Source organism: Nestor notabilis, unplaced genomic scaffold (genome assembly GCF_000696875.1).
Source record: "Nestor notabilis isolate BGI_N333 unplaced genomic scaffold, ASM69687v1 scaffold2731, whole genome shotgun sequence".
Lineage (NCBI taxonomy): Eukaryota > Metazoa > Chordata > Aves > Psittaciformes > Psittacidae > Nestor > Nestor notabilis.
This window is the reverse complement of record NW_009915899.1, coordinates 36176-49063: the sequence shown is the minus strand read 5'-3', so window position 1 is coordinate 49063 and position 12888 is coordinate 36176. Positions and strand designations below refer to the sequence as shown.

At 36.8% G+C, this 12888-nt stretch overlaps 1 pseudogene across 1 annotated transcript; it reads right to left on the bottom strand.

Moving 5' to 3' along the window:
* Positions 1–304: 304 nt before the first annotated feature.
* LOC104413368 lies at positions 305–1039 on the bottom strand (annotated as a pseudogene). The gene has a single exon (XR_719968.1). The product of XR_719968.1 is annotated as a chromodomain Y-like protein pseudogene (transcript).
* Positions 1040–12888: the final 11849 nt, after the last annotated feature.

Sequence of the window (12888 nt, the reverse complement as noted above, 5' to 3'; positions counted from 1 at the left end):
TCTAATATTCATACCAAATTTGACCTATTTAAATAAACTTAAAGCAATGAGATAATCCCTGGAAATGGTACACTGAATATGTGTACCACACAATGTCAAGGCAAACACAGATGTATCCTACAGTGATTCTGAAAACACAAATATCAATGAATCTCTGCGAGGAAAGCAAAAGCTGGCAAAATTCAAAATGGCTTTGTAGTCATATAATTACGTAAAATAAAGTTGTGAAGTTCTCCAGACTTGATTTAACATGGCTGAAACAGAGTGGGTAATTTGTTTGCATCTCAATAGCAAAAAGGATCAGTCAAATGAAAAATCTACACAAAAATGACCGACTTGTACACTTACCTTTTCCATTTATTGTTAATGCTGATGCAATTGTGGCTGTTACTGGCACTGGCAATTGTGGCACTAATGGATGTATCCTTGGTCGGCTCCCCATCCTAGCACGCTCTGCACCAGGTCCTAATAAAGCTCCCACTGGTTTTTCTGCTGCTACTTCTGGTGCTACAGAGTCTTCTTGATCCTGCTCTATATGGTCCATTTTATCCGGGCTTTCGTTCTGGAAGCCATCAACTGTTGTCCGGCTCTTAATTGGACTTTTGGGCACTAAGATTTTAATACCTGATTTTGCGAGGTCCATATTTTTCCTTCCAGAAAGAGATGGTGAACTGTTTTTCCGGAACTTCTGGGTGGCAGAAAAGAGTTGATTATTTTTTGACTCATGGTCTTTACCCATAACTAAAGATTTAGTAGATGTCTTTGAAAAAGAACTATTGGTAGATCTAGAGATTTGTTTTCTGGCATTATTTGGAGAGGTCCTATTTGTCCTGGTTAATGTGCTTTCTTTCTGCTTTTCATTGTGGCGTCTGTTAAATTCATGTATATATTCCTCACAATTAACAAGGTGCTGCTCTGGCTCCCAAGTATCATCTTCACTGTCGTATCCTTTCCATCGCACCAAATACTCTGTTTTTCCCTTCTTGTTTTTCCTTTTGTCAACAATTCTCTCTACCTGTTAAAAAGGAAAATTAAACATTAGACATGGGCAGATTTAAGTAACTTGCATGTAAATAATTTGTTAAGTGTAGATAGATTTAAAGATACTCTTGTAGTTCTGTAATTCTGTATTGGAGCTCTATAGCTTACAGTCTTTCACTGCTGACTGAAAATTCCTCTCCTTAAACTTCTGATTGTTACTTCCATCTCATAAAAGATGTTCTAAACCACCAAAATTGTTCTTCACTAAGTATTTTGCATGTAGAAGAATCTGAATACGAGAAATTACAGTTGACAAGCAGCACTGGCCCCAGCAAAGTTTTGACACCAACTTCGATGTGGATAGGATTTCCCTCTCTGAATATAGAGCTCATGTTTAAATATGCTGTATAAACACAGTGTGTTTACCTTACAAAACTTATCAGTTTGATATTGTCAGAATAATTTGCTTGCTTAGCGTAAGGCATATGAGAGTATCTCTTACTTACAATAAGCTATCCTTCTGCTACCAGGGACAATACAGTACAGCACAGCACAGAAACTGAGACAAATATTTTTCTAGAGGCTGTTCTTCTCATGAAAACAGAGAACTTGTTTTGGCCAGTCTTTGATACACATACTTCAACAAATTACCATGCCTCACTTATCTGCAAATAGAGATGATATTTATGTCACAAATATTAAGCATGCACATGCTACAACTGCATGTGGGACCCACAGGCTAGAGGAATTCAGACACCAGGAAGCAAAGCCCACAGGGCAGACAGCAGCAGCTGCAGGGACAGAGGCTCATGCCTTGTCCCAAAACTCATGCCAGTCATGCTACTCCTGCAGAAAGGGAACTCTTTTACAGAAAAAGAGATATAAGTTCAAAGCTAGTTTTAATATTTCCCCTTCTTATTTAATTTCTCCTACTCAGACTGATCCTTCTGGTAAATCCTCCAGCCTATTTAATTTCAGTTAAGGGACCAATACAGCTTTCTTCCCCATCTCCATCTTCCTTCTGGTTATTAAAAAAGCAAGGAGAAGGGATGGGACTATCATTCATTTCACTTATAAATTTAACTCCTAGCCCCTCATCAACAAAGTCCACGCATGTAAGCCAAGACCACACATACCTAGGACCACCTCTGAAGATCAGTAACATTTACTGGAATGGCATTGTCCAAATGGAGCGTCTACAGAAAGGTTTGGAAGGGTGGAAAATACGTATGTAGATGTATACCATATACATATATATGGTATACACATATGGAGTATGATTCATTACCAAATCATATGATTGTTGACAGCAAATTCTCTTAAGAGTATCCCTTAGTCTTGTATGTGGCACATTATCATAATGTACTGCCTGGTTTTCTACAGTGAGGTTAAATGATTACTATTACATTACTGCTGAGATTATAATACTTACACATCCTACAATTCATGTGATACCCTGCAGATGTACTACGCTGTCCTGTCATTAGGATGTTGCACAGCTCTGTTTGAATAGGTCTTAAAAAAAATCAAACAAAAGAGCAACACACAAAGAAAATCAAACACAAACTAGCTCCACCTTCACCTTGTTACTCAGTTGTACAATTCAATACATTTTACATGTATTATAATACAATATAAACAGTCCAAATATTATTTAAAATGTTAAAATATGTGAAAAAACATTTTTGTTCTGGTTATTTTACTTTTTAGTAAAGTCACTGGACTTAAAAAACCATGCAGCTAGAAAAATGGAGCTATTGTTTTTCCATGAAATGTTATTTAAGAGCACCTTAACAAAAATGCTACCCCTAATAATAAAGTGATTATGGAGAAATATACATTCATTTTTTAGTAGAGACTGAGTAAAAAGACCTTCAAGTATTAAGCTAGAAATATTAAATTAAAACTTACAAACCAACCAACGAATCAAACTTGATATATTGTCAAAAAGCACCCAAAACCAAAACCAGTTACTACTATAGTCTTGGTTATCCTCTCTCAACTGTCTAAAACAGATTTTAAAACCATGATTCTCAGAGAAAGATCTCTACCACTAGGAAGGTAGTTTTATTTTCTAGCAGGAAATCTTTGTAAGAAACAGCATTGATTACTAGGCACAAAGTTCTACTAATGTCTTTCAATACTGAAAGGCCACCTATAAAGGACATGCCCTTTGCAAGCACAAAGCCATCCCTCTCATCCAAAAAACCACCTACCTTGCAGAGGTAACAGATGAACTCTAGAACGGGAGATGCAGAAATCCATTCTCAACCCCACGATTTATAGAGCAAACAGAAATGCATAAAGAAAACTATTATATTTAGCTGTATTGTTCAAACCTGCAACAAAACCTACTTTGACATTGCTTTATTTGATTAAAAGGAGGTATTTTTCCTAACCCATTAATTCTTCTTGAAGACAACTTCTTTCTATTTTATTTACAACACAAAAATTACAGCAATTAACCTGTGATACACAGTTTATCCTGTGGCTTCAGAGCTTTAGTGAGGGACTTTTTGGATTGCCTCAGCTCTATTAGTCTAACTCCCCCAGGACCACTTGAAAAACTGCTTAGGAATATTCTGCCTCAATACTTTGGTGATGATGACAGCTACGTAAGTGTTTCTCATCCAGAGCTGGGAAGAGGGAACTGGAATGCTCCCATGATGTACACAGGGTTTTAGTGTAGAACAGGAATATCCATCCTGAGCTAGTGGCTTATTTAAACTCTTTCACTGCAAAAATAGTGACTACATGTTTGTACTTCTCTTTTTCTACTGAAAAAAAGAAAGCTTTTCCAAGTCTTCCACATCTACTTTGGTGTACACTGGTGTGACATAACGTGAAATACAATGCAAAATGCCTCAAAATCTTATGTTAGAAGATACTAACAAATTACATCCAAATATTAAAATAAAGGAAAAAAATGGGGGGGGGGGGGAATCTGAGTGGGGAAAAAGGTCTACATTTCTATTTCCTGACACACCAGTTACAGTGTGGTTTGATAATACAGTTAACCTGTTGGAACACCTACATAACATCTGCATGGGTAGTATTGCTTTTCCCCTGTTGTTACCTTGCTGTTACCTTGGAGCTGAGCAGGTGCTTTTCTGGTTTTATGCCAAGATAGTCTGGAGCTAAAAACTGGCAGAGTGCCCTTAAGCACCAGGGGAAGAGCAAGACCACATCCTTTGCCATAATCATGGCAGAAATGCTAGTAACAACCAGTTCATCTAAACTACCATTTCTACAGTGTCCAATGCCTTGTGCCACAGGGTAGTATTTCTTTTTAGCAATTAAAAGATTCTGTACTGCCAGGATTTGCCACTAATGGTTACTTTCCAAGTGCTGCAGTAGAATCAAAATAGAATGGAAAATTATATAAAAAGAAAAGATAAAACAAGTATGAGGGAAAGTTATCAGCCAAACTATATGGGTGGCAAAAGATAACATCTCCCAGTTTATTTTAGCATGCTAAGTTATCACTTTCCCCACATGGAGTAGTGATCAATAACACACAAAACCTCAGCCAACAGAAAAACTGACAGAAAAACAACACACTGCTCAGAAATAAAATCCAGCAGTGGAGTGCCCAAATTATAATCCCACATAGCATAATTACATCTGAGATTTCCTGTCTGTAAAACAGTAAATTTCCCTTCCATGAATGTGGTTAGAACTGGTTCGCATTTGCTTTCTCTCCCTGAGGAAGCAGATACTTTGATTTTAATTGCTTTTATTAACAAAATATACCACTTACATTTTTTCAAAAAACAGACCAGAACAAGGTAAGGTTACAGGCCAAAGTGCTGTTTGGCTACAGCTACACTACACCAGGTGAGAATGGCAGGACTGCAACTGCTCCTCCTTGCCCTGTACTCAGAGACAACAGCTCCTCCCTATCTGTCAGCACAACTTCTTGTGTAATTATTCCCTAATGTAGTTCTGTCAAAGTGACCCGGTTTAGATATTAAGAATACCTGAGCTAATGTAGGCATCCTGAAATAACTGGTTTGGAGAGCAGCCGCGTATGCAGTATTTTCTGACATCTAAGAGCACTGCAACTTTCAGCAGAGGACAACAAACACCTATGGGCAGGACAGGCACAGTGGCCACTTCATTATGCTGTGGTCAGAAAAAGGACATGCAATCTTAATTCAAAGTGGAAGATCTTTAGTTCAGGTCAATAAAAGTAAGTGTGAAATTCAAAAGGAAGTTCTCAGTCTAAAGCACTGTAATTTGGGCATATTTGTAAGCTGTATAAAGGTATATTCTCTGTGTGTAAAGGTATATGTGCGTGTTATATATATATATAAAGATCATACTTTAAGAGAAGATTCCATGAGATTCAACTAAAAGTACAGTTGCTGGGGGAGGGCAACAAAAAACAGAATGAGCAAAATAAACATACATGTAGGCATGTAAATATTCAATGAGCACTGGTTTATTCCAAATCCATTTTCTATTCATATCATGTTCCTATCTGTCCTCACATTCATCTCAGGCTAAATTAATTTAATAATAAGTTAACAGAATAGCATCTATTTGCCTTCGTACTCTGTCTGTTATCTTTAAATACAGAAGAAAGTCTCCAACTAACATAACAAGGCTATGTTTATATTAGTGCTTTGGTTCAGAGCAATAGCACAATTTAGAAGCAAATCCTTCTCCTCTCCACGCTATTTCCACTTACTGTGCAACGGTTTTGTTCACAGACCAGGCTTTGTGTACGTGATGGGGATTCTTTATGGAGAAACATAAACTGGAAATGGAAATCTACCAATGCAATGGTGTTATCTGTCATGCTTCAAGCAAATAACAGCTCTGCACAGTTTCAACACACATTGTAGCATGGATATTTGATCTTGAGAGGCTCCACTAAATCTAGGCCAAAATAGAAGTGCCACACAGCAGAATATGTAGAGGTGGGGTCACAGCACCGACTGTTATATCCAGCTGATTTTCTCCAATTGAGACAAATTACTGCTGTAGACTTTCCCCAGTTCAGAGACTGAACCTAGAATAAATGCAAGTCTTACACACGTGTGTACTAGATGTCAACAGTCACACTTAGTTAAAATGGAAACTGTTCCATACACAAATGGGATCTAAATGATCATCCATAACAAATCATCAATGTTTATGAATATGTCCTCTATTTATTAAAATCTTTCAGAGGTCAATGATAAACAGCATTCAAATGCTTCTTACTATAAATAAAATAAATGCATTCAGCATTAAAAAGTGCAACTGATCTATAGCAGCATACAACACATGAAAACAGTTTTGCTTAAAGAAAAAGGAGAAAGTAGTTTTGGGAAGACAGTTATTCAAAAGAAATTTGATGGCAGTGTCAAAACACACCTGAATGTCTGCAGAACGCGCACTAAAATCTTCAATTTATACATTCTATTAGAAAATACATCATGTACTAATAGTATGACTTAACTGAGTTTTGTGCATTGCTCACAGCAGTTAGCACCAGCAGGTAAAATCTAAAAACAACACACATATGTTCAGAATACCAAACCCATAGTATTGTATGGTTTAAGTTCAAATAACATCACTAAAAATTACACTAGGATACCATATACATCCTGGTATTCACCTTTACTATAACTTCCAATATTTTACTCCTTTCATGTTAGCCTGGGAGTGTACGTGTAATCCTGCAGGCACATGCTTCTGGAGCTGACTGATTTGATTATCAGGACAGAATGATTGGATTAACAGTCGATGAACTGTTGTAAACTGAGCCACTGCATCCTTATGGTGCAATTGGCCACAGTGTCTATATGGTGCAGGACTCTGGCTATGGTGATGACTGTAGTACATATATATTGTTCTGGAAACCAGAGACATACAAAATAAGTACGGGTCAGATATGGGCAGATTATTGCCCTTCTGTTAAACCAGGTACAGCAAACAAAGCTTTTGTGTTTATTTTGTGACAGCTTTGGGATGAAGGATGATACCTGGTCTGGCCTAAGGCCTGCCAATACAGAGTTCACCCACTCGACTGTCTTCTGGCAATTGGGACCAGCAGTAGAAGTTCATACAGGACCATCACCTTGCAACCTGGAGCCACTCCTAACCTGCTTTGAGGAGGCAGTGTGTGCAGTGAAGCTGGAACACACTCATGCCCATGAACAGGAGTCACATAAAGCACTAATAAACTTTCGGTGGTCCTTCATGTCAGTGCAATATAGAGAACTGTATATCTCAACCTTCGTTCCAAAAAGTAAATAACTGTGCTAAAATAAATATTAAGATTCATATTTTCCCCAAGCTTTACTTCAGTCAAAGAATGTCCATTCTTCTAGGATTCCTGGACACAAGTCATGCAAGAGCTAACTTTGTAGCTATCCACAACACTCAATTACTGTACTGGCCTGCAGATCATAACTAAAGTTTTAATTCACACTCTGTATAAATTTCTAATCAAATTGCCTATAAAAACACAATTGTTTCAGTCAAGCTTGTAATTTATCAACAACTTTATGACTTACATCCTTCCAAAGTTTTATCAAAGACAATAGACAAAATAATTACTACATTCTCATCAACGAACCAGTGGTTCCAGGGAATCAGCTGTGGTGTGTGCCATGCCTGGCTGCACAGCCACCTCCTGAAAAGGCACTTTTGGAAGTTCTATGCCTCGTGCTTACATTCGACAAACTGAGCATCACTGTACCTACAACTCCTTTATGATCTACTGAAAAACACAGTTCACAATCAGGAAAAAAGGCCTTAGTAAGAAGCCTTTACCATAAAGGACACAAGGGAAATGGGTGAGGAGGGAAGGCCTGTGGCACAATCATTTTGCCTTAGAGAATGAACTCACTGGAGAAACATTTTGCTGAGATTTACTTCCTCACAAGCCACCACTGATGATTGATGCTAAAATGACAGCATCACAAATCTTTTCAGATACAATTTACATTCAAATAATCAAGCAAGTTGTAGTGCAAGTTACAGCCTACCACAGAATTTAACTGCTTTAATTACAGTTATCTAGCTATTGCAAAAATGGTTAGAAAAATCTTATTCTCATCAACTCACTGTTCATAACTGTTCTAACCTTTTATTTACAAATAGATAAAATAGACTTACACATTTTCTTAGACTTACACATACTGGGCACAAAAGCAGACTGAAAATACATGAGAAGCTGTTAATATCTGTACAAATACTGAATACAAACAAACACCTGCAACACTGGATTCTTACCAAACATGCACAGTTTGAAGTAAGAACAAGTAGCGTCAAATAGGCTTATCTTCTAAAACGGAAACGGCCCTAATCAGAAGAAACTATTAAAAATTATTAGCATTTGATTCAAGATAATACATTTTGGGTAGTCAAAGCGATTACATAGGTATTACTGTGTTATTAAGTTATTAAAAATTTTCTCATTGCTTGTTATTAGAAGATCTTAGCATCATCCATACATAGAATTCCAAAGGAAATGCTTCCCATCTTCAATTCATTTGTAAAAGCTATATCCCAGGAAGCTAATCCTGGGTTGTTTGGGGTTTTTTTGCCCTTGAGGTATATATTCTGCCTGCAGTTGAATTCGGTTGCTGGTATCTCTCCACAGCAGTCATGAGAAGTGCAGGTCTTGAACATGGCACAACCAACATTATACCAAAATAAAAAATATAGAAAACTATAATGTATATATATTATTGCCAACTGGCAATATTAAAGACAAAATTATCACCCAAAGTTGATCATGTTTTGGGATGTGATAATTCAGGAAAATGTAGTAATAAATTAAAGCTACCTCACAGTAAGAACTTCAACAGCTTGATTACTATTTATTTAAAAGTATAAGACCAATAGAAACATTGTCACTTTATCCTTCAGCTAGAATAATACAGAGTAGCAGACAAAGAATTTGTCAACATTAAGCATCAAGATTAGAGACTTTTGCTTTCAAAGCAGGAGAAACTAAACCTTGAACCTTGAAAAGTGCTCAAGTACAGACTCTATAAAAGACAAGTGACTGATAAAGATTCAAAATATTTTATCTAAAAAGAGTGTTTTAAGGATACAGTAGATCACAGCAAAACTGCACTCCAAAAACGTTAGAGAACACTTTGTCACAGCTAAGCAAACTTCAGAAATGGGAACTGTAACAAGAAAGAGGAACGGAAAAAAAAAAAAAAAAAAGAAAAATCACAGGACAGTTGAAGAGTGAACTTGGTATGTTGTACTTAATTTATCATATTTCACTTAATTCTACAACAACACTTTTATCTACCAACACCAAACAAGGCTTTTTAGCTGCCTACTGTTTGTAGAAGGGACAGTGGCATGAGTCTGCTACTGTAGGTCACTTGACCAAACCTCAGTAGGAAGGGACATGTACCTCACAGAAGCTCTTAGAAGCGTATTCAGTAGCAGTCTCTTCTTCCTTTTTGCTCTTAGAGGTCCTGAAGTGCTTGTCCTAGATAAAGATAGTAGCAACAGCTTTCTTGGGAATTACTGCATACAAGATGGCACAATATGCACTTACAGCCTCCTACCAGGCTCCTCTCACCCTGGCACCAGAAGCTTATTTCAGCAAGACATAATTCAGGCTTCTAGATAAAAGACCATAACTTCATTTTTGTTTTCAAATACAGAAAAACACACTAAATTGTTCCAGATAACAGTAAAAACCAACATTATTTACTGGGTCTTTCTGTACTCCTTACCTCAACTCCGCCACCTTCTAAAACGTGCTGTATATGAGCACAGGTCCCCAGTCACTCTGCCTGCAATATGACTTCTCTCAATACTTGATCTAATCCCATCTAGAAAAGCCGGTGATATGGAAATTTCCCCTAATTAATCAACCTCAGTGCTGCACAGCTGCCTCTTAGCTCTGATATTAAGTTTCTCTATGGGATTTATTAGTAGATGAATTATTTTTGCAGTTGGTAAAAGGCATTTCTCCGGTTTAGGTCTTAAGTCCCTCTGCCTCCCCAGCTTTTAGTCTGAACCTAAACTCTTGTTCCTTATTTAATACCACTGCAGCTCCATGACTCCACTCTCTCATTTTCTTTTGAAACCAGGCTGTGTGGTACCAATAATAAAGCCATGTGATCATTGGTAACTCTGCTTGGCAAAGATTCTTCCAGCTTGCAAGACTTTGAAGTTTATTCATAAAAACAGGGAAGTTTTATAATGTCCTTCCAGTGTGTACATTCGACAAAATGAACAACAACAAAATCAGAGTACGTTCAAATAAGTCCATGATCTTTGGCACACAATTAAGTTCTTACTAAGCCTGCACATGGCACATTAGAAGTACAAATTTTGCAATAAGGTGTTCAAATGACTTTCGTATTTCACCCATGTTTGTAACTTTCGGAGATTCCTAAACCTCACCCTTTCATCCTTCAAACACGCCAATTGGAAATAAAACTAGCCTACATTTCATCACTTTTTAACCTCCAACTGGCATAATTCGAATGACAATGTATTTCCAATAATTATGATTTTGCCAAATTATATCTAATGCTTTAGGCATGATACACACCTTATAACATCACTCGTCATTCATCCTAAGACATTACATTGATATTAGAAGTCCTGAATTAAAAGGACTGATGCCTACAAGATCGTCTTCTATTGTCTTTTGAAGATATGCACTGTCTTAAGCTCAATTATTCACTGATCCCAGCCAGCACCCATTCCTATGTGCATACACTAGATATTAAAAGTAACATACACTAGATATTAATGTAATTACCTTGATGCTGGTTCATAAAACATGTTGTTCCATCTCAAAATCCCTTATGCTTTGTCAATGCCAACAAATTAGCATGAAAAGCAAAGTGGTTTAGGTTTGGAAAATGGCTGCTTCATTAACAGCAGTTAAACTCATTTTCCAATAATTCAGATTTTTTTGAAAAGCTGGGTAGCCACAACTTCTCTATTACATAGTTAACAATAATTTCTGAGGTAATACAGAGATAAAAACTTCCTGCAGAAGAATCTCTATTCTCTGTCCTCTGGAATGAACTAAGATAAGGAAATATACACAGTTTCCAGAATTGGGTAATAAAAAAAAAATGTTATTTGATACTCAAAACACTTCTTGCCCATTATTTTTGTCCAGAAAACATTGTCTTAGAATTGGCTGTGGCATGAAGTAGCCACTGAACTCTTAATAAAACACTCAAAAACTGTGCCCGTTAAGGTCATAACACAGACATTAAAGAAACCTAAACTATTTGTTCTGTAGTTTTTGCCAAAGCTCTTCAAAGCATGTGGAAAGCCAGAGCTTCTCCCTAAAAAGAACCATGGCTGAAATCTTCATATAGGCAGAAATGATACGCACTGCAACTTGCTAAAGTCCATGCTCAAGAACAAAGGAACCAAGCACAAATTTCCTTCTCTACTTGCACTCAAGTCTTTCCCTCTGCAGAGATGTCATATAAAATAATCTGTCAACTTTCTATTATAACTACAGAAACATTTTAAGTAAACTACCACGTGCTGTTTTGCAGAGGAAGCACGTATTTTTTCTGTATTTTCCACTAGATGTGAATATTGTATCGGCTTTTGGTGCATCCCCACCCTCCTGCTGTACTCACTTCTAAGATAGGTAACTCTATTTAAAAGAGTGGTTCTTGGGAGAAGGGGGAAAGAAAAAACACCCCAAAACTCTCATGCCATCTCCTTCAGTTTCGGTTGCTCCTACATTTGTCCCTGTCTGTATCTGATATGATTTGCAGTTCTTTTCCTAATCCCACATCATAGTTTGCTCTCCAAATAATGCCTTGAGGACTTTATACTATAACGGTGTTATTAAACTCTTACTAATTTCTTTAGTTTCAATACTGAAGTAATTTGTAAAGTACCTTGCAAAATAACAGTTTTTATTTTTAAAAACAATTAAAATAATCGTGTTGACTTTAATCTATGCAGCTGTTTGTGGTACAGTCACTGTTCACAAACAGGTTTTTTATTATATATAAGTATTGTAAGTTTGCTCCAAACCTTTCTTTTTGCTCCAGTTATGCGTACAATTTCACTGATGGATCACAAGTTGTTATTTCTATACTGTATAGCCTGTAGAGAATAAGACTGTCTCTTTTTATGAAATAGACAAATTCATTAATGGGTGTGCAGAGAAGACTTAAGCATGTAATAAACACCCTGGCATCTATTTTCCCCTTCACTATGTCTTTCATAGTCAAAGTCAGTTTAAACATGTGGTTTTTTACTGAAGAGCTGTTTCTGATATGTAACATCTTAGCATTATTACCCTTTCTCCATAATAAAAAAAAAAAATTGATATCCAAACCAATGCCACCAAAAAAAGTAAAAATTCACATAAAATTAGCTTCGCATTGCAACACAAACGTTACTTACAGATTGCCTGCTCTGAGAAACGGTCATTGCAGGCCAGTGTCAACAGTGGGGAGTTACCCTTCCAAAATAGCTACTGCCTCACAAAACATCTTTCCCGCACAAGTAATGCCAGTCTGTTTCTTTGCACAAAGTCCTCCTCAAAATCTGGGAATGTGCAGGCAAGGTCTAGCATGTTGGTCTTCCAAATGTCTAGCCTTGGTAATCCCTGTTTACACAAAATAGAAACAATGCACTTAAATGCAAGTTGGCAGATTCCAGAAATATGCCATTATACTTATTTTGTCATAGCACAGTTAGAATAACATTGAAATATAGAAGCATATTTCACTTTCAAATTTGACTGGAAGTGCAGGTGAGATCTCCTTTCTCTCTACACGTTTGACTTTACATATAGCATTATTACTAGCATATCTATACTGCATCTAACAAATTCATGCTGCAAATTCTTTGCTAAGAGTCCATCTGTTTCTAGAAATAGTCATATATTTTGAAAATCTTTTGAATTCAGGATCTTCTTTAAAAATAGATAATTTCCTC